Source organism: Neovison vison, chromosome 6 (genome assembly GCF_020171115.1).
Source record: "Neovison vison isolate M4711 chromosome 6, ASM_NN_V1, whole genome shotgun sequence".
In the NCBI taxonomy this organism is placed as follows: domain Eukaryota; kingdom Metazoa; phylum Chordata; class Mammalia; order Carnivora; family Mustelidae; genus Neogale; species Neogale vison.
The window spans coordinates 8524038-8545488 of NC_058096.1; positions in this window are offsets into that span (position 1 = coordinate 8524038).

Here is a 21451-nt window from a genome sequence, read left to right on the forward strand (position 1 = left end):
TCAGTATTTGCTCAGAGGAATGGCTGAGTGCTCTGAATAAACAAAGGAAGGGCCCAGCAGGAAGCAAGGCCCTTGGGGGCAGCTTCAGCCTCTCCCCTCCGCTCAGAGACTTCATTTCTGGCCTCCAATCCGCAGGCCCCTGTGAGCAAAACAAAAGCCTGGCAATTCGGGGCACCTGGTCTGTGTCAGAGGGCGCTGTCCTCACTCTGGCCTCCGCACCCCTCCCTCCAGGCCCTATTGGAGTACCTTCCCTGTCCCCAGCTACCCCACCCCCCAGCCCCCGTCTCCCAGGGCAGTTCTGCAAAAGACGGTTGTCTCTGTCTTGCTGGCGTTTCGGGGGCTGGTGCAGACATTCAGCTGGCTTGCCCTGGCAAACAGGACGTGTAGCCTCACCCCAAGTGTAGGAGGAGGCCTGAGCAGTGATGATCCTGGGGGAGGGGATTGTCCCACGTGCCCGGCTGCCTGTGCCTACCACTCCTGGCTCAGCCAGTCCTGTCCCCACCCCCCTACCCCCACCCCACACACATAGTATCAGGTAGGCATGGCACAGACAGTATGTAGGAGTTGGGAAAGTTGGCTCTGCAGGGCTTCATAAACTTGATTCTGGCTTCTACCTTGACCTTCCTTCAGGGGCCCTCCTCCTCTCTCCCAGCTGTGCAGTTCTGCTTATGATGCTCCTTATAATTGCAAAGCACTTGCACCCATCCCCTATGGCTCCCTGATCTTCACCTCCAGCCTCCTGTACCATTTCCGTGAAAGCAGCCCTTGCTTCCTGGAAACTGGCATTTGGACAACCAGCATAATATTCTTCCTTTGTCTGTCTAAGGCAAGTCCAAAATGATCACTTAAACACATTTGACCTGCAACATCGAGTCTGTTCCCTAGAATATGGGATAAAAGGCAGAAAGAAAACCCAAAGCAGAGCAAGCAGTGTGTTTTGCAGAACTCACTCTGCCTCAGACAGCCCCGAGAAGACTTGTAGTGGAGAGTGTGTTGTGCTGAAGGCCCCAAGTGGGCAGGGAGCTTCCCTCCCCAGCTCCCACTGGTTGGGATTATGTACATATAGAAATAGAGTGATTATATGCCACTTCTAAGAAAATTATTTCTGAGACCAACGGTATCACAGTGAATTGGCCACATGCAGAATAGAATTAAACAGGAAATGCGTATGCCTCATTTGTAGAAGTTAACAGAGCTTCGGGTGGCCAAGACGCTCCCTCTATTCAGGACACAGGGCCAGATAACCTTTTTTTTTTTATTCAACTAACCAACCCCAACCTCCTTTCTGCCCATTTTGTGTCCACAGAGTAATTAAATACTGAGGCAGTTGTCTCTGGACTCTTTTGCCTGGTGATGGCTATGATACCTGGAAGCCTCAGATCCCCTGCCACACCTTCCACTGAGGTTTATATGGTTCCCAGAGGCTGATCATTGCCTGTTACTAAAAATACTCACCAGCCACTGGTGATGGCAATCTATGAGTTGTGTTTTTCCCTTTGTTAATGTCTGTTGACCTTTACAGCATGACTGAATTTTTATGCAGCCCTTTGTCTCATGTTGTAACTTTTGGCTGACTGATACGTGCTGCCATTTCTTATAGCTCTTGATTCGATTCTCTGCAATAGGTACCTTGCTCCATGTTATATTAATACATTTTTTTTTACTTAAAAAAGGAAACAGAAGCATGTGATGTCAGATACAAAAATCTTTCTCCTTCGTCTTGACCCTTAACTTCACTTCCCAGAGGTAACCACAGCGAACAGATTTTTATACAGCCTTCGGAAAGGCTCTCTGCATGATCAAAATGCATACTTCTTGTTTTACACAAATATGATCATACTGTACCCATTGCACTCAACTGGCTTCTTAAAATTGTGTCTTGGAGCTCTTTCTGCATGACTACCTGTAGGAGCACTGAACATTTTAATGGTGCGTTCTCTCCTGTGTGGGGTGCCATCGGCTAACTAGTCTCATTGAAGGCCATCTTGGTTTCATCTAGTTTCATCCCTCGAAGAAAGAGCCAATGAGTGCTGGATATTGTGTTACGTGTGCCTTTGCTTGCTGTAAGAGGATATCTGTAGTATGAATTTCTAGCAGACAGATTGCTGGGTTAAAGAGTATTCACAATTGACATTTTGATAGTTATTCCCAGTTCGCTTTCCAAAAAATGACACCAACAGTATGATAGTGCAACAAGGAATTTTTTTTTTTTTTTTTTAGAGAAGTAATTGCCAACTCGGCTATCCGTACATGGAAAACCACCATGCTTTAAGCCTCATTTCCATCAAAGCCAGCTGATTTAGGCTGGGTCAAGCCAGGAAGAAGTTTATGTATGCCCTTCTCTCTGCATATCTCTTATGAAACTGCATATTTAAGATATGAGCAATTCCGAGTGGTTTTTGCATTTTCTTTTCACTGTGGCCACCTGAATTCCACTTAGCCCAAGGCCGATTTGTTGTGTGTATGCATTGTGGAAGGGGAACAGTTTAGGGGTGCTGGTAAGGGGTCTCTGAGCCTTGCAGAGCTGGTGGGGTCCTGGGGTGAGCTGCAAACTGTGGGCTCAGAGGCTGGGACTCCCCGAGATGTGCTGTTCTTAGGATTTCCTTTCACCTTTCCAGTCATTCTGTGTTTCACAGTCAAGGTGCCCCTGTTCTTCAGCCCTTTTGGCCTATGTTGTCCATTAGAAAATTATTAGGGGGTTTAATTGGGTCATTGTCCTAGGGTTCCCACCTCTGCAGCTGTACTTTCCAAGCTACTTGGGGTGAAAGACTACTTTTGAAAATTTTCCAATTCGTTATGAACGAGTATTTTTGTAAAAGACTAGAAATACTGAATTACTAGAAAAATGAATTTAAAAAATACATACAAAATGCAAGTTCAAATTTTTCTTACATTTCACAGACATAAAATGACTTTGTTATTTTGCTACGAAACTGTTTTGAAATGCTTAATCTCAGTTTCTGTTCTCATCTCATTGGTGATCTGGAACAGTTTGAGTACTGCTCTATGCACTTCTCCAGAAGCTTCTGTGAACTTCCTTTTGGCCTCAAACCTTTATTTTTTTTATTGGGAGAGTGATCTTCACCCAATAGGGGAAATCATCCAGGCTTTCAACCACAGAGGCCTTGGGTCAATTCCCAGCATTAACACCAGGCATGGGTTAAGCTAGGGGCCTAGTCCGATCGACCCGGGTTCCCCCTTCTCACCTGGCCTTTCTCATCATGGCAAGCAGTAATCATGTGTTTAGGGTGCCATGATCTCCTGACTTCAGATTAGAAGAAGTCATTTTCTTTCCTTCAGATTTTACTTGCTACTTGGTTTAGGTCAAACATCAGCCTTGCTGTTATCGTGTCTTCTCTATAACCCACTACAAACAGGAGAAATGTGAAATCTAGGGCTGTGGGTAAAAGGGAAGCAATTGCACTTTTCCTATCAAGTCATTCAAACTTTTCAATTCACATTTTAAACAATTTTACACCTTGTGAGATACATCGGGTAGGTCTTAATACAAGGGAAAAAATGAGCAGCAACCCCCCCAAATGTGAGATTTTTAAGTCTTTTGTCTTTCAAAGATCCAAACTATTACAATTTTAAGTACTTGGAGAAAAAGAGTTTTCAGGTTGCCTTTGAAACCTGAAGCAGCAGATTAGAGCGACATCTAGTGGTCATTACTAATATGTACTGTAGTCCATCCATTGTAAAACCGATTTCCCTTTGTTTTGAGCATTTTTTAAATTGAAGCGTAGCTTATGATATATGGTGTATCATAGTTTAAAAGTTTTTTCTCTTACAGTTTTCTTAATTTCATCAAAATATGAATTTCCATATGAAACTTTGTAGGACGTTCATTCATTCAGTACTATTTATTGAATATTGAATTGTATCTGTAATGTATTGACTTACTGTATGTATTATATTCATTGCGTACATTTTAATTGCATTGTATTTCAAAACTCTTCATTGTGATGCATAACGTAGGTCTTTCTCCTTTATGATACATTTATACATTGATATTAATCAGATCTAACTCCCTAAATTTAAAAATCTATTTTTGTCTAGACCCAGTAGTTCTCAACACTGGCTATATATTAAAATCACCTGCAGAATTTTCTAAGTTATAACTAGCCAGACCACAGTTCTCAGAGATCTTACCTAACAGTATGATAGGTCTAGGTGTGAGGTCTAGGGATGAGGCCCACACATTAAGAATTTTTGGAAGCTTCCAAACTTTATTTTTTAAGATTTTATTTATTTATTGGACAGAGAGAGAGAGATGGAATACAAGCAAGGGGAGTCAGAGAGGGAGAAGCAGGCTTCTCGCTGATCAGGGAGCCCAATATGGGGCTCGAACCCAGGACCCTGGGATCATGACCTGACCTGAGCCTAAGGCAGACGTGTAATGATTGAGCCACCCAGGTGCCCTGAAAGTTTCCAAACTTTTAATTTCCATTGTGTTGACTGAGAACTTGTTCCTTCATTCAAGTCAGATGTTTTCAAGATTAAACAAATTTTTTAGTAGTTCAGAAACACTCAGTGTTTTGTTTTATAAACAAAGAGTAAACAACTCTTGTTTCTTACAACTATTATAATTATTAATGCAAAGAAACTCTACATATTAAAGGAATCATGGATAACCTTAAAGCCATGATATTCAAGAAAAAAATCCATTCCTGAAGACATCATCATTTAGTGTCTCATCAAATAATGTTACAACTTGCATTTGAGGCTTACACATTCATCCACACAATATTATTTGGAGTAAACACCACGGTGAGATCAGGAATGCCGATGAAGTGTAAAACAGTGGCTCTGAAATCTACAAGATGTCACAGTAATATATTTGTAACACACCATAATCCTCCCAAGTAATGCCTATCCACTAAGGGGGGAAAAAACATCTAAGGTATCATTTCCTCAGAATATTCTCTTCTTGGCTGAGAGTGAACCCTGTTAATTCCGGGACTGACCCCTCGGCATACTACCAGGATGGCATAATGGCTCTTGACCTGGCTAGAGCAGGAGGAGAATGTGATACCGCATCAGACCACAGCAGGGAAAACAACAGTGTTACATGGGAGACAGTGTGGAGAAGAAAGGATCCCATTCATTTCTGGGCCCTACCACTTGCTAACGTTGTAATCTTGTGCAAGTTATTGAACACGTCAAATCTGTTGTTTCCCCTCAATGCGAACTTGGGGTAACAGCACCAACTTCAGCTTCTGTGGCTACTAGAATTCGTGTCTGTAATCCGGAACACATACTGGGCAGCTGCTGTGGTAGTGAGAGCTTACTGTTACTCGTGGTGGTTTATTCTTACTGCTTTTAGCTCATCACAGAAAGTCAAAACGTGGTCTGGCATAGTCGAGGCAGAATAGGACCATTAACCCCTTCCAGCCTGCTGGTCCGGCCCCCATCGACTGAGGTAGACAAGGTTCAGACATGGGATTCATGTCTAAACAATAGCTGGGCCCCGTTAGGGGTCCTTGGGCTTCATCCATCACTGGGCTTTTTAAATTCACAGAACTCTTTTTTCTATCCAGTGTTCTCTCATGGCTGAGTAACAAAGTCCGAAACGATTCTCACTTCAATCTTCCTCATCCCGCGAAGAACAACCTTTATCCAGGAACAGGAGTTGGCTGGGAGCCTCCTCTGTGACCCCTGAAGTAGAGAGAAGCAGGGGTCCTGTCATTCAGGCCCAGGCTGCTGATAAGAGAGATTAACAGAGTCAGCAATCGCCACGGATCGCAATGGCCGTGCTTGGGGATGGGGCAGGAAGGCTGCGCCCATGCCACACTGCAGGAAATATGGAAGGAAAGCAGTAGGAAGGCGATTTTCAAATAGTAAGTGTAGGGCACTGAAGTCCATAGGTTCCAACTCAGTTCGCCAGTCTAAGCCCCAAATGTACCAGATTCTACCCAATACCCACACCTTTGAGCACGGTCCTCCCTGAGTCAGATGACGGTGGCCATATCCTAAAAGTCCCGATTATGTTCTGATTGGATCTTAAACTGTTTCAAACTAGTGAATCTCAATCACGCTTTTCAGGTTTACGAAAAGAATTATATGGACAGAAACTCTGTGCAGACATGTCAGTATAAGCCTGTAGATCTCACTTTTCATTTTGCTAATACGAGCTGGACAGGTCATGCAAACAGGGGCTACCTTTAGGGGAAATCTTCCAGCCCGCAGCCAAACTCGTTTTCTTCTTCTTCAAGGCAGAGAAACAAGGTCCAGGCCGGCGTAGGTCATCACCAGGCAGAGAGCGCTCCCATCACTGAGAAAACACGGCGCTGAGTCGCAAGCCCTGGTCTCCCTTGATGAGCTGGGCCACCTTGGGCCACTCAGTTAACTTCTCTGTATTTGTTTTCTCATTATCACATGAGATCTAATAACACCCATCACACAGAGTTTTGTGTGGGTTAAATGAAACAGCTAGCACAGTGGTGAAGGTTAGGTTATTATTAAAATGTAACATGGAATCCACTGGAGCATTTTTTAAATTTTTTTTCATTTTTGATTTGGCAGACAGATCACAAGTAGGCAGAGAGGCAGGCAGAGAGAGAGAGGAAGGGAAACAGGCTCTCTGCTCAGCAGGGAGCCCGATGCGGGGCTCGATCCCAGGACCCTGGGATCATGAGCTGAAGGCAGAGGCTTTAACCCACTGAGCCACCCAGGTGCCCCCATCTACTGGAGCTTGAAAGCAAACATCAAGTGGACCAGCAATTTACTAGTGAAAGCTGGTTGAATTTTTACAAAGAATAGAAAACAAGTAAGCCAGATGGGAGCTTAAGAAAAGGGATTACATCTCCTTCTTGGAAAATAATGCTTTGGGCCCTGTTGGAGGGAGGCCGTGGCTGGAGGTATCCCTCCATCCGGAGGTAACCCTCCATCCCGAGGCATCACTGGGCTGCAGTAACAGTCGGACCTCGGCTTAGCTCTAAGCCAGGAAGGAGGGTGTGGGGATGCACGACTCAGCCCTCCCACCATTTCCTTTCATGTGCCTGCCCTCGACTTCTGTCAGACCTGGTGCTGGACTCCTGGATAGGGGCTGTGCGCTAACTTGCAATAAATAGACTAAAAAGGGGGAAGTTTGCAACTAAGCCAAGTCAAACACCACTGTGAAAACCTATCCTGAGTTGCCCCGAGGTGTTTCCAAAAGCAAAGCAAACATTATAAATGAACAGCATTCTCTAATTCTCCTCCTCGGGGGAAACCAGTGTAGGAAGACAGGTAGACTCTGTTTGCATCTGGGGCAGGCTTCAGGCTCAATGCCACCCAGGGGGTCACTCCAGAGCCCCCCAGATCTTCTCCACCAGCCACCTGATTTTGTGAGACTGTCGTTCCGCACCAGAAGACTATGACGGCCCTTGACGTGACTGGTCACCTACGAAGCAATAAGCCGTTTTTTGGCTTTGCCCTGGCTGAGTCTGTGAGCTTTAAGTCACTAGTTTGTTCTTGAATCCGCTAGGATATCTAAAATCAATATTTGTTGTCTACTTGTCTAGATCCGTGACCCTCAGCTTTACCCTGCATAAGAATCCCCCAGAGGGGGCCGGGGCTGGTGGAAAAACATCAACCCCCAGACCCATCTCTTGAAATTCTGATTCAGTAGGTCTGGGTCAGGGCTCTGGAACCCAGGTTTTAACAAGCAGCCGTGCAGATGCTAATACAGGCAGACCTCAGGTCCACCCTTAGAACTCAAAACACATATAAAACAGCTTGATTTTACCCCCTTAACTGTGTTAAGATCGTACACTGACTCAACCCCCAGTGAGTAATTCTTTCTAGGAACCCAGGCTCATAAAGCAAAATGGCTTCAATCTGACTCATTTGAAGGGAAAACTTCTTGAGGGTTCTCAGCGCCTGGAGTGGGCTGTGAGGCCAGAAACAGGTATATCAGGGTCTCAGCCTTCAAGAAGCCTAAAATGTAGCTGGGGCGATGGCTTTTGAGTGGAACACCTGCGAACTGGAGAGTCAGGGCGTGATGCAGGGACAGAGGGACCTCCACCAGATCATTGCTCCTGGGTCCTGGAAACAGAGGCTATGTCAGTGCAGCCCCAAGGTGCCTGGGAGAGACAGCAGGGGATCCCACGCAGTGAACCACACACGTGTGAACTGAGACCTCCTGTGTGCCAGTGACACAGCAGACAGACGCTCACAGTGAGAGTGGAGAGGAATGGCTGGAAGGAAGGAGGACAGGAGCCATCAGACCAGGTGTGGTGGCCGCAGGGCAGAGGAGATACAGTGAGTGGGAACGCAGGGGCGGTAGGTAGGGGGACGCACCTTGTGGGGCAGGGAGGGATGCTGAAAGTGGAGGTAGAGGAGTTTGGTCCTAACGACAGGGGTAGAGGGGAATGGATTTCCTAGCTGGGGCATAACGTTCAGAGAAGGGCTGCAAAGCTGGGAACTCCCATGGGTGACATCCTTGGGATTGCGTGGACTGAGTTCTATGGACTTCAGAGTGAGCAGAATGAGGGTACGCTATGTTCAACAGTGTCCCCCTCCCCAAATTCATGTTCTTCCTAGATTCCCAGAATGTGACCTTATTTAGAAATAGGGACATTGCAGACATAATTCGTAGAGTTAAGACAAGATCATACCCGAGGAAGGTGACCTCTGAATCCAGTATGACTGGTGTCCTTCTAAGAAGAAGAGAAAAGACACAGACACAGACACAGAGGGATGATGAGGGAAGCAGAGGTCGGGGTGACGCTTCTGCAACCCAAGGAGGGCCAGTGATTGAGGGCAACCCCCTGAGCCCCCTGAGGAATCAACCTACTGACACCTTGATTTGGGACTTGTAGCTTCCTGAGTATCAGAGAACAAATTTCTGTTGTTTGAAGGCATGCAGATTGTGGGTGTTGGTTCCTGCCCCCCTCCCCCAGGAAGCCAGGAAGGGGCGTAGGGGATGGGACTTGAGGAAGAAGAGAAAGTGAGGGCACCCTCGGGAGTGAAGGATGGCTGGGCAGTGGCTCAGCAGAGGAACCTCAGCAAGGAAGCCGGCAGGAAGCCCTGCCTCCCTCCAGCCCCATCCACAGAAGACAGGGGGCAAAGTCCTCCCAGGAGGAAGCCTGCAGACAGACGGCTTGCCCCTCGGCGCCCCTGCACATCTTCCTAGTTCCTGTTCCACGCATTTCCTAAACAGATACCACCGTAGCCACATGCTTCATTCGTAAAGGTTTCTGAGCCTCCTCCGGAAATTAAAGGATTTTTCTGGTTATTAAATGTGTACCAAATGATTGTTAAGAGCAGGTCTTGTTTTTCCATTTAAGTATTGGGTCGTTTCAAAGAGAAAACACAATGCCCCCATTTTCCTCACTAAATTATAGCCCTGGACTTCCCCCTATAAATTCAAAATTGGAGAAGGCTGAGGGCAGAATGGCCCCATTCACACAAAAACTCCAAAGGATAGCTTTCCCGTGAGTTGCGGGCTTCTGTGCTCCCCACCCCCAACCCGTGTGTGAAGTCACTTACGACTCGCCATCATTGATATCATGTCGCTCTGCCCCCTGCCCTCTGTGAAGTTTCCTAAAAACAACCGTACAAAGGTTTCTCTTCTGTCCTATCAAGGCGGTTCACGCACATGGAAACTGAAAATTGGTTTCTAAAAAAGGGGGGGCCTCACCCGATGGCTGGATTGCAAAAGGACATCCCCGTCTGGGTGGCTGAGTCCAAAAAATATTTCGGTGCTGAGTAAGTCAGTCACTTAGGAGGAAAGGACGTGACCCCGGGACAGGGATTGGGGCTTGGAGAGCGGAGCCCTGGTTGGGTTTCAGCTCCCACGAGGACCCCACGGGCACCGAGCCCGGGTGGCCCCGGAGGGCGCGGCAAGCCCGGTCCCGCTCCAGAACCAGGGATCCTTGGTCATCTCGGCCTTGGAGCTCTAGGATTCTGCTCCAGGTGCTCCCGCCTGACGGTGGGCTGCCTTGCGGGCCTGTCTTGCCTGCCGCTGTCAGTCTCTTCCAGACACGGCTCATCCTCATAACACAGTTGGTGAGCTTCAGTGCACGCACCTCATCCGAGACTGGAAACCTTATGTTATCCCACCAGCCCGCCGCCAAGCAGCTTCTGCCGTCTGCTGTCCTCCAGGTCTTGGATAACTAAACCCAGACAGGAGATGGAAGACAAAATTCTGGGTAGAAGGAAAAGCCCACGTTTCATCCCTCCGGACCAGAGAAAAGGCATGATTATTATCATGTTATGTTTTTTCCTTTGCTCTCCACTCAGCTTTGTCCCTGCGCACAAAGGCATTCCCCCCTTGCCAACAAGGTCACTGCCAGGGGTTGAGACCAAAGACTGACCCCCTTGGAGCCCCATCGCGTGCCTCCGTTTGCTTCAAAGCTACCCTGAAATCGGCCAAGGAAATGGAACCACGAGGCTGCCCCAGCCATCGCGCCCCTGGAATCATTGGAAGTCGCTAGCCGCAGCTCTGGGGTGCGGCTCGTCCCTCAGCCCTTGCAGGGTGGCTCATGCAGGTGTCCGGAGGTGGCGGGGATCCTGGTGGCGGCCATGAAGGTGACAGATGGGACCTGCAGGGGGAACAAAGTCGCAGTTACACAGCGGTGAAATACGGAGTGACTTCTCGGCCTCGATCCGGCTTCCTGGGCTGAGGGCTTGAAGAGGATTTATGTGAAGCCTTTGAAGTTAGCTACTCTCGCAGCTCTTGGCCGGCCTGCTTGAGTTTGCGGAAAGATAGGAGTTACTGGAGACAGGAAAGAGCAATCGGACAGAAGAGAAAAGAAAACAGACTTGGAGCTGCTTCCTTCAGGGAGGCAAAGGCAGCCTGTGTGCCGTGTGTCTTTCCTTCGTCCGTCTGGCTTGCTCCTCCAGCCGTGGGAGGCAGTCCTGCGGGAGTGCTGAGTTTGCTCTTCGGGCTCCAGACCAGGTGACTTATAGCAGGAAGGGAGAGCAAGGGATGCTTCCCGGAGATGCCCTGCCACCTCCACCTAAATCTGGAGGCATCTGTCCTCAGGAGAAAGGCTTTTACATGCACTTAGATTGAGCACAGTCCTTCGGAAACCCCAATTTTGATGACATGGGGTTTTGGGGGTTTTGTCGTTGTTGTTTGTGTTTTCAGCTTCCCAGGACTGCCAGAAATAAGTGCCACAGATTGAGTGATTTAAAAAACCGAAATTTATCCTCTCAATTTTGGAGGTTAAAAGTCCAAAATTAAGTTGTTAGCAGGGCCGCGCGCCCTCTGACGGCTCTGGAGGAGGATCTTCCCTGCACCTTCCCGCTCCCGGCCGTTGCCACAGACCTGCCATCCCTTGGCCTGTGGCGGCACCGCTCCGGCCTCTGCCCCTGGCGTTACATGGTCTTCCCTCCGTGTGTCCTTTTGGGAAGGACCACCAGCCAGACTGGACCAGTGCCCACCCATATGGCTTCAATTTGCCTTCTTGCCTCTTTAAAGGCGCTGTCTCCAAACCCAGTCACATTCTGAGGTCCTGGGGGCTGGGACTTCAACAGAGGAACTGGCAGCCGGGGCATAGGGAAGCTCCCAGTCCCCACGCGGAGGTGGCCGATCTCCCATCCAGTCCTGTACTGGCCTTTTCTACCAAGAAGCTATGTTGGTCTTGATACTGATAGCTACCTGGCTGGGGAAGCATGGGCTGGCTTTGCCCTCTGAGCATCCAGCTGATGTCCTTGCTGAACGCAAGGGACTGAGAGACGAGGCTTAGGAGCTCTCATGTGTGACCAAGCCACTTTGGAGATCCCCCAATGTCTGGTGGGATGCCCACTCCATCCCTGGCCAAGATGGGCTCCTTACAGCCATTGACTCCCAGCCAGGCTTTTGGCTACATGCTGTACCTGCTTTGGGGACATGTGAGGATCCCCAGGACACCTGCAGGCCTCAGAGGAGGTGAAGAGAGCCAGGAATCCCGACTTGAGCTCACTCATCCCACCTTCCTGTGACCATGTTTCACTCCCCCGACACCCAGGCATCCCCGTGTGGGGATGGGGTTATCTCCTCCAAGGATCCAAACAGGGAGCAGAAGAAAAGCCCATTTTCTTTGGGTTACCCCCAGAACCCCCAGAACATTCAGTGTGGGGGAGATTGGCACAAGCAGATATGATCATTAACTTTCCCTTCTTTGGTCTTCCTTATCCTTGTTCACCAGGGCTGGAAAGAACTGAGGTTCCCCTGTTCCTCGGAGCAGAAACTTGTATGCAATGTCTTGAGTTTTCTAGATTATAAGAATTTCAGATATTGAATCTCTAGGCCTCAATCCTTATATGGTGATAGGAGCTAAAGGAATTTCTAAAATTATCTCTTGCCATTCAATGCCTGATTTTTAAGAACACTGTCTTGCTGAGAACATAAAATCCTATGTTGAGTGTCAGAAGTAGAAAACCTAGTATCTTGCTAGTTTTTCTCCATGTCATGCCTTCCAGGACAGCCAGGAAATCAGCCCTTTCTACCCACAGACCCTCCAGCTCAGCCAGGACTCCTAAGGTGCCCCACCACTCTGTGGAGCTGACCCCAAGACCAGGAGGGTAGGACAGAGCCTCTGACCAACAGCTTGCTCTAGAGCCGCTTTCTTTCCTCCTTGGGGGTCAGGAGCAGCTAGTGGCCATCCGGCGATCTCCTCACGGGTAGCAAGACAAAAATCAGCTGACCAAAACACTGGCTCAGTATGGATTCTTTCAAGATCAGTTCTTCCCACTTCAGGACCTCGGCTCCCAACTTAAGGGCCAAGAATGTCGCCAAGTTCTCCTTGGTTCTAATATGCCCCATCTCTCTCAGCCTAAACAGCTCCCAGCAGAAGGGGGGGAGGCTGTATGCATTTTCTGTAACTGCTATAATAAATCACCACAAATCAGGAGACCCCCCAAACCACAGAACTTGATTCTCTCACAGTTCTGGAGGCCAGAAGAGTGAAATCAAGATGTCATCAAGGCTATGTTCCCTGAAGGCTCCAAAGGCTAGAGGGGAGGATCCTTTTTTAGCTCTTCCAGCCTCTGGAGGCACTTGGCACCCCATAGCATTCCTTGGTTTGTGGCTGAATCACCCCAGTGTCTGGCTCATCTTTATATGGCCATCTTCTCGCCTCTTCTCTTGTTCCTTTTCTCCTCTTACAAGGAGAAGCCATTGGATTGACAGCCCCCCCAATCCAGTATGACCTCCTCTTAATTACATCTACAAAGACCTTGCTTCCAAATAAGGTCACAAATCAGGTTCCAGGTGGATATGAGTTTTGGGGTGCAGGGACACTACCCAACCCACTGCAGAGACTTGTGGGTCAGTACTTCCTAATACTGTCCTCACTCTGGTGGTGAAGCCCCAAGCACAGAGGGAGTGTTCAGGAAGGGAAAGGTGCCTGCCCATTCTCCCAAAACGTACCATACTTATCTGAAAGCTGTACAGGTTTTCATAATAGCCTCACACATGCTTTCCAAAGGTAACAGCTCCTGCAAATATTGGCCTGCAGCGTTTGCTCCGGGCTCACCCACGCTCCCCCTTTCTGAAACAGCCCCCCCTTCCCATGGTCATTTATGCCCATTTGCCTATTTGTTTATACCCTTTCTTGTTCCAAAAAGGATTTCAGGCAGATGGTTTTTATTACCGGGCTAAATGAATACAGCAAGATCCTGTAGCAAATACAGTGTTCTCCGCAAACATAAATTTCCATGAAACCAACATGAAAAAAACCCCAAAGCACTTGGAAATTAAAATGATGGTGTTAAATTTGACATCAGGCTCCTTTCTTATTTTCGTCGACTCTCTGAAACAGAGTGCATTCTTTGCTGCTCTGCGTTTGCAAGCTCTGTGTGTTCTTTCTTGTTTTCTGGTTAACCTCTTCGTGGAAGAGGCCTCTGGTCAGGGAGGGAGATTCTGGATCACTAAGAGCTGAAGGTAGAGATTCAAGGGCCTCATTTTAGGGCACAAACTTCAGAAGGGAGATTGAGTAAGGTCCGTCAGGGCACATGCAAACGTCACTCTGTGCTTCTCAAACTGAATATTGAGAATATTCCTGTCCCTTTGGAAAGGGGCCTGATGGTGTCTGAGTGTGTCTTGAGAACCCGATTTCCCCATCCACATGCTGCCTGATCCGTGGCAGCTGAGATATTTGTGAACAGTTTCCAGCTGGGCCCCAGCAAAGCCATGCTGGTCACTCAGCCCCAACAACCATTAGCCAGGACCAGAAAGGAGAGCAAGGCCTTTCTGAGAATCATGCTCGAGCCCCGTTCTTGCTCACTCAACAAATCTTGATGGAGCCTTCCATGCCAGCCTGCAGGGCTCTGCCCTGAGCCCACTTTGCTCATCACCGAGGCCTTTTCCGAAGCCTTGAGGGAGGGCGGGCAGCTCCCGGCTGGCAGCATGTGGAGGAAGGAACTGAAGCTTGGGTTGGAGGCCCAGATTTTTCTAGGACCAGCTGTGAAGACTGGACAGGATGCCTAAACTTGATAACAGATGCCTCACAGAGCCATCTGTAGGGCTAGATAATAGTTTGCGCACAAGCACTCGGTAAATTAGATGGTGTGGGGAACCCAGAGGTGTGGCACCAACGTCATCCGACTGTCTGCGCGTGGGGAGGGTAACAATTAGGAGTCTGGCACAGGTGAGGCCTTTGTTCAGAATGGCAGGTGGATGACGTGGCAATCTTCACTGATCCCACCGGGCCGCGGGCTCCCCACCAGGTCCTGCAAAGGGCTGCAAGGCCACCCCGACCTGTACCAGGCTGAGCAGGCCTTCCCACAGTGCCTCCTTGAGGAAAGGAGGGCTCACTGCAGGGAGGCCCCTGTTTCCTGGCCTTAAATCCTCCCAACAGTCCTCCAATCTCTCAGGCGGGCCAGGGTCTGGATCTGGCATTTGGGTCTCAGAATTATCTAGAACAGAGATAAGAGGACAGAGCTGTCCCGGAGACACATATCTTATGTGCATGTGTGTGTTTGTTTTTTACTGTGGTAAAACACAAAGAACATCAAACTTACCATTTTGATCATTTTTAAGTGTACAATTGGGTGGCATCAAGTACATTCACATTCTTATGGAACAATCACCACCAACTGTCTCCAGAACTGTTCAGCATCAGAAACTCAGTCCCCACTAAACACCAACTCCCCGTTCGCCCTCCCCAGGCCCCAGTAACTGTCCTGCTACTTTCTGTCTCTATGAATCAGACTCCTCTAGGGACCTTCCTTAAGTAGAATCATGTAATATTGACTCTTGTGACTGGCTTATTTCACTGAGCATAATGTCTTCAAGGTTCACCTGTGCTGTAGCATGTGTCACCATTTCATTCCTTTCTAAGGCTAAACAATACTCCACTGTTTGGAGAGACCTTATTTTGCTTATTCATTCGTCTGTCAGTGGACATGTGGGCTCTTTCCACCTTTCGGCTACTGTGAATAATGCTGGAATGAACATGGGCGTAGAAATGTCTGTTTGAGTTTCCAATTTCAATTCTTGTGGCCTCTTAGTATTTAAGCCATAATTCTTTCGTGGTCGCTACGTATCAGATGATCTCTGGACACTTGGGCTGTGGCGTTCCTGGTATCTATCTCATCTAACAGGTTACATCTTCCTGTGTCCCCAGTATAAAAGAGCCATTAGCAAATACAAGATCACATTGAAATACGTGTTGCCGAGACTGCGGTCAGCTGCATTAGGGGCACCAGGTTAATAAAAGGGAGGTCATGTGTCACAGATGGGTTGTTTAAATTTCAGAAACTTCCCATCTCCTACCAAGAGACCAGCCTTAGCCAACACTTCCATGTTCAGTCAGCACCAGAGAAGCCCTGCTTGAACTAAAATCTACCTCGTCTTCTAGGATAAAAGCATGAATAGGATCCTATTTAATTCATTTCTCCATGGTCTTCCCTGTTTAATACATTTGCCATCAGTTCACTTGTCTATTTTCTACTTGGAAATGTACCCACTAAATTCTTTCCAACACTCTTTCCAGGTAGACTACAAAGCACAATTAACCCTAGCTATTTCTGCAGGATTCTTTCAAGAAATGGGCAAATGCTATGATTTACATTTGATGGGAAATGAGGGGTTCCCCTCGATGAGGCTGCATGGCTTCCAGATAATTACTCGATTTGCCTTTGTTGTCACTTTCTTGCCATTTAACTCAGGGTGAGAGGGTCCTGAGGCAGCCAAGGCAGAAGCTTCAGAAAACAAAGCAAAGTGTAAGATTAGGACGGCATCTTGCTTTTGCTCTGTATTTGGAAATGAACTTCACTGACACAGCACCTTCTGCTCTATTGATCTAGCCCACATTCAGGTATCAATGCTGCCAGCTGAGACTTCCTGGTACTAATGAAAATCACAGTCTCATCCCACAGCATAGAAATAGTAAGAAGTACCTGGTGAGCCACAGATACCCCCAGCTGTGATGGGTTGAGTCCTGTCCCCCCAAAAAAGATATGTTTAAGTCCTAATTCTGGTACCTGGGAAGGGGACCTCATTTGGAAATAGGGTCTTTGCAGATACAATCGAGTGAAGACGAGGTCATTGAGCCCTCATTCAATACGTCTGGTGTCTTCATAAGAGGAAAATGCCCTGTGAAGAGAGGGACGCAGAGGCAAGAAGCCAAGTGAAGACAGAAGCAGAGATTGGAGTAAAACAAGCCGCAGGCAGAGCAGGGCTAGGATGGCGAGCCACACTGGAAGCTGGGAGAGGCAAGGAGGGGTCCTACCCGGACGCTCTGGAGCGTGGCCCTGCTGCCACCTGGATTTTGGCCTCCTCCGGAACGGAGAGAGTAAATTTCTAGTAACTTTTCTCCCAAATGGCCCCAGGGCCCCAATTCTGAAGTAGACTGTGGCTGAACCTGATGGTCTGGTGTGCCCCCTCGCCTCCCCATGAACGGCCAGTGAGTCCCTGGTCATCCTCAGGAGAGAGACCAGACTGCCCAGTCCTCTGATGGATACATGGATACACACCTGTCCCTGCCCCGCTCAGCCCACTGTGGGGTGGTGAGGGCTGCGAGGCTGGTTGTTTCCTTGTTGCAACTGGGCTTCTCTTCACTCCTGAGCTGACAGCAGGCAGGCAAGGAGCAGCCTCCACCTCGCCGGTCCCTCCACAGGTTACACCATCGTCGATGCCAGGACTCCAGACCAGCCCCTGACCAGCCTGGTGCCCACAAGAGCCCTCTCTGTGAGGGGGCAGCAAAAACTCTCCTTCAGTGACGGGAGCATGGCAGCTGCCCGCTGATGCTGGGGATGTGATGTATACAGTGATATGAGCCCAGACACTGAGGCCAATCTGCCTGGGTTCAAGTCCTGCCTCTGCCCTTAGAGCTGGGTGACCCTGGGCAGGTCATTTATCTTCCTGGAGCCTCTATCTCCCCACCCATAAAATGGTATAAATAGTAGTACCTAAAGCAAAGGGCTATTTTAAGGGTTAAGTTAGTAAATATTTGCAATGTGCTTAAAACCACAAACAGCACACAATGAGTGCTATGTTAGTGTTCGGTATCATTTTACTATTGTTATTACTGATACGAGGAATCCACCAAGGTCAGACCTCTGCCAAGTTAAAATCTGAAGCAGAGGTTTCCATGGGAGTCTCGTGGCTTCGATTGGATATGCTGTCAATAAATTGAGCAAGGTCAAGCTTTCAATGGCCTTTACCCCAAGAAGAAAGCCAAGACTCTGCTAACTGCAGACTCAAGCTGCCTGCTTGCGTGTTACTCAAATCAAAAGGAGCCCAAAACAGAAACCCCAAAACATGGGCCTCCTTCATATATAACCTCCCTTTCATTAAATTGTTCATTCGACAAACTTTTTACCAACTCCCTAATGTCTGTCAGACCTCAGCCCAGCTCTGTGAGAAGTCAGAAAACGAATCAAGCTTCAAACACAAGCTGAGAGAATAAAGGTGATAGAATCGTCCATCATCTGCTGTCCATCCGTCCATGCATCCGTCCATGCATCCGTCCATGCATCCCTCCATGCATCCATCTATCCGTGCATCTATCCATCCATCTAATCTGCAGTATCTCCTGGCTTCTCTCATATCTGCAAGGACAGAAGTCACCAGTCAATGGAATGACTTTAGGAGTATTAGAAAATGCTCAAGACCTTCCTCTCCCGATCCTCCTTTGTACCCTGACTGGTGTTTGAAATTTCACGATTAAACCTTTATCCTTTAGACTTAAAAATACCTCCTGGGCGGGATAAAGTGTTCAGAATCCAAGAGTGGGCTTTGATGGCAGGTAGGGGAACGAGGATGAGGGTCTCGGCGTTTGGGAAGGAGGGGCAGAGCCCCCAAACCTGACCTCCCTGGCTGCCGACCGTCGCTCGTGCAGCAGGCTCTGTGGGCCCGCACCCCACACACACTGAGGGGGCAAGGGCAGTGTCTATCTTGCTCACCAAGCCCCCTGTTGCTCACATAGGTTTGAGCTCGATCAATCAATCGGTCAATAAATTGACGAACCTGGTCTTCATCCTCTCGCCCAGGAAAGGCTTTTTTGTCCATCAGGAGCCATAGGCCAGGGCCGTGGGCCTCGGAGTTTTCACACTTCAGCCCAGAACAGGAATGAATGGTTTCAGAGAAAATCGATATTAACAAAGGTTTAACAAAAGTCTATAAAACATAGGGGCGCCTGGGTGGCTCCGTCAGTTAAGCGTCTGCCTTTGGCTCAGGTCATGATCCCAGGGCGGGGATCCTACTGCTCTTTCTCTCTTTCTCTCTCGGTCAAATAAATAAATAAAATCTTTTCAAAAATGGAAATTCTAAAAAGTCTACAAAACATAACATTCTGTCCACTTTGTTCTTTGTTAAATGTAGTATTTATAAAAACATAATCTTTTGAAACTATTTGGGGTTCACATTTTGTCTGTCTGTGCAGGGTTTCCCAAATATACACAATCAGTGCCAAGATATCGAAGACAGTTGTAAATTAAATGTATTACTCGTAGCCAGATCACCCCCAAAGGCAAACGGATAAAAATCATCCCCCCAAACTCCCAGCATAAAATTACAGACGGTGCGGGTGCGTTTCACTGCAGATGATATTCACTGGACAGAAGAGGTTCGGGCCCTGGGAGGGCTCAGACCTAAAGATGGTTTTGTTTACAACAGTTACTTCTAGAGAAGAGATTTTAAAAAGAAGCTGTGTGGATTTGGTTGTGGGTCAGTTCTCAGTCAGTAATAATGTAACAGACCCTTCTGAACTGCTCCAAGCTCCCAGCCCTTCCACAAGACGCAGGCAGGTGGCCTGACTGACAGTGGGTGGACCCTCACCTTCCCATTGCCAGCGACACAGAGGCCAGACTCCGGTCCCTGCTCAGAGCCATTTGCCCCCGTGGCTGAGCTCCTTCGTTGTCACTGAGCACCAGCCAAAGCCATGCGGACAGAGGACTACAGTGAAGAGAACCCAGGAGCCCCAGTCCCCGCCTTGGAGCCTCATGATGGAATCCGTGAGGAAGGGACAGGCACGCGAGTCTAGCTAAACTCTGTATCCCAGAACGCCCAGCACAGCCCCGTTCCCTCAGGTGCTGTCCTACCTTTCAGGATTATGCCCAGTCCTATCAGGCTGTCCAGGCAAACGTCTCATAAATCCCAAGAAAGCCACCTTCTTCTTTTGGCACGCGCTTCACATTTGGCCTTGTCCCTTATCTCCAACTCAAAGCAAATCGTCCCTCCTTCCGCACGTGCCCCACGACTCACCCCGTCCCATACTCTACCGGCAGACATCACCTAACTGCCTGTATCTGCAATTGTGGCTGAAAACATAAAACATGGTTGCGTGTTGGCCAAAATTCGATGGCTTGTGTCCAGGGCACAGCGGCCTGCAAGTTGAGAAACTCTTGGGTTGCTCAATTTGATAAAAGTCCCAAGCGGCACGGGAACAACTGCCAGCTGACCGGGCCCGGGGCTGGTGGGTGGTCAGGGCCGCAGGAGGGGCTGGATCACGGGCAGGCATCGGGCTGTTTGCAGGCGCGTCTTGAGTATGGACGCCAAGGAGGAGCGCACAGGCCATGGCCCGGCGCAGGGAGCGCAGGCAGGTGGCCTGACTGACAGTGGGTGGACCTCGGCGCTTGGCGGGGCAGTCAAGGCTTTCTGCCGGCGCCCTGGAGAGTCACCGGAGGGTGTTTTAGGGAGGAGATGACTATGGTCAGATATATTGGGCACTTTTCCAAAGTGCAGAAATGACATTTCTGGTTGGTCCTGAATGTCCGCCTTGGCCCGGCTGCCTCCCATCGTGCACAGGGCAGTTAACCATTCAACCGATAACACCTGTGCCCACGCAGGTCCTTCTCAAAGAGCAAGGTAATACTTTTCTCTCAAATCCTCTGGCCTTGAAGCTTCCAGTTGGTGGAAGAGGGAAGACTGGAGGTGGAGGCATCCCGGAGGAATCCTGGTTCCACACGGGCTGGCCGGGCCAGGGTCTGGAGCAGCCCCACTGACGAGGGACCCGACGAAGCGGATGGAACTCAGAGCCTCTGCATGTGAGTTTGCGGTGAGGCGATGAGTCGGGAGCGTTTGGGGTTGACAGTCCATTGTCTGGGGGTTTTGTGAGGCCCTGCTGGCCAGAGCTGTGGGCAGGCAAGTGTTCTCCAGGTGATAGGCAAGAAGGCAGCTGGAGGGGGCCTGGGGACCCCTGGGGGGACCCCAGCAGCCAGGAGTGAGGGCAGCTGGGTTCCTAATGAGCCAGGAAGGTCAAGACCCCGTTCCTGAGTGTTTGGGCAGAACTCTTTCATCACTGGCTGGCCCCGGGCTGGGGGCAAGGACGAAATCTGTTGAGTGTTTCAAGGCAGTGTCGGCTTGAGCTCACTGTCCCTGACCCTTTGCACTGTGACTGGCTTGTTTCTCCTGCAAAGAGGGCCAGGCGGAGCGTCCAGAGTTTCCAGACGTTGGAGACTTATCCTCCCCACAACCCGCACCCCTCCCCGCCAACATACACACACACACACACACACACACACTGCATGGGAGAAGGGGCAGGAAAGTTATAGATCTCTCTTAATAAGGGTAAAACAGGGGGAAATTCCATGCAATCTGATCCGTCAGTTAATCCTTCAACTACCTTGAACCCCACATCCCAACAGCTGCCGTGGTCTTCCCAGGATGGGCGGTCTTCCCGAGGCCTGCTGGGAGGGCCACAGGCCAAGTAGAAAGGGATCTGGGATTAGTGCCCTGAGAGGGTCCCCAAACGTGGAGTCACTCAGGACACTGGCTTTTGGCTGCACATTCCCACCAAGACATTTAATTCCCGCAGTTTTCAAGACCAAAAGTCTTTTAATCGCTCGGTTTAGTTTTGAAGTCTTGGGAAACCAGAGAAGAGCCCGTTGCTGTGTTCTCCGGCGACTCCGTGCCAGGTCTGGGCTCAGTGTGGGTGTCCAGGCTGGCTCGGATGGAGTCAGGAGCGGATTTATTCGTGATGACATAAATCTGCAGCACAGGCCTTGCATTCGCTGGGCATCCTCACCGCACTTACAGGTTTTTACATATATTATCTCAGCATCTTCTAGACAGTTCTGGGAAGCAGCTGTTATG